Here is a 1,256-nt window from a genome sequence, read left to right on the forward strand (position 1 = left end):
AGTATCAGTGTATGTGGACTGTCCTGCTGGCATTCTGTCCTTCTACAGAGTCTCCTCTGACTCACTGATTCACCTCCACACCTTCAACACCACATTCAATGAACCTCTGATTCCTGGATTTGGATTCTGGCCCAGTTATGGTTCCTCTGTTTTTCTTTGCTGATTTGAGTCTAAAGAGTCTAAAGTTTTTCCTCCAGTCAGAGAAAATCTCTCACTGTTGAAGAGATAGTTCATCTCTACAAACTTTCCTGATTGAGTCCTTGGAAACTTTTTCTTCTTCCAGTCCTTTAAAGATGGAAGCTGGAATTCTTCCAGGATGATTCCAGGATTATTCCAGGACACTGAATATCAAGATGTTGTTTTTCTTATTTTTTCCTTTCATTCATTAGATTTCATTGAAATGTTGATCAGTTTTTCTCAATCACTGAACATTTTCTGTTTCTGTCGGCTCCTATTTTTCTAAACTTGTCAGATTTGAATATTAAATCTTCCTTTTGTTTATTTGCTGCAGTTTTTCTTCATGTGTTTTAGAGAAATAAAAACATTTTTCTTCTGCATTTGCTTCATTTGCTGCTCATTCTGTTCTTTTCCTGTTCAGATTTAAATATTTGCATTAAAAATATTTTTCGTCAACTCGGCCTTTCAGAAAGTCCTAATTAAAGTAAAACATTCCCATCCCATGAAGGTCAGAGGTCAATGCTTTGAAGCATAAAGTGATAAAATCTTAATATTCTCTGTTTCATTCAGAACTTCTACCTGAAACTCAGAACCTGCAGAACATTTTCTCTTTGGAGAAAAAAATCCAGGAACTGGAAGATCAGAGCAGAATGAAAACTGGAGATCAGTGTTGGACAGAAAAGCTCTGATCGCTGCATCTCTGACATATTTTACATTTGATAACAACAGTAAACCTATTTTTAGCTGAGAATAAACCAACATGGATATGACCCGCCACAGCCCAACGTGGGCCACACCTGATTCAACCCAAACCGGAAAATAAAGGATTTAACTGGAAATCCCAAAACTCAGTAAAATCAGCAGCTGGTTATGATTAAAATGCAATTTGTCAACTGAAGGCGGGAACAAATCCAGTAGGTGGGAGGAGCCAGGAGGTGTCGGTCTCAGACAGGTCAAAAGTCGACTGTAGGCAGTCCTACTTCCTCCTCACAGTTAGAATTAACAATTTTGTTTTTCAAAGTAAAAATAAAAATTACCATCCTGAAGACAAACTAAGATCTCAGATCATCTCATGCAAT

The sequence above is a fragment of the Poecilia reticulata genome, linkage group LG12 (assembly GCF_000633615.1).
Source record: "Poecilia reticulata strain Guanapo linkage group LG12, Guppy_female_1.0+MT, whole genome shotgun sequence".
NCBI lineage: Eukaryota > Metazoa > Chordata > Actinopteri > Cyprinodontiformes > Poeciliidae > Poecilia > Poecilia reticulata.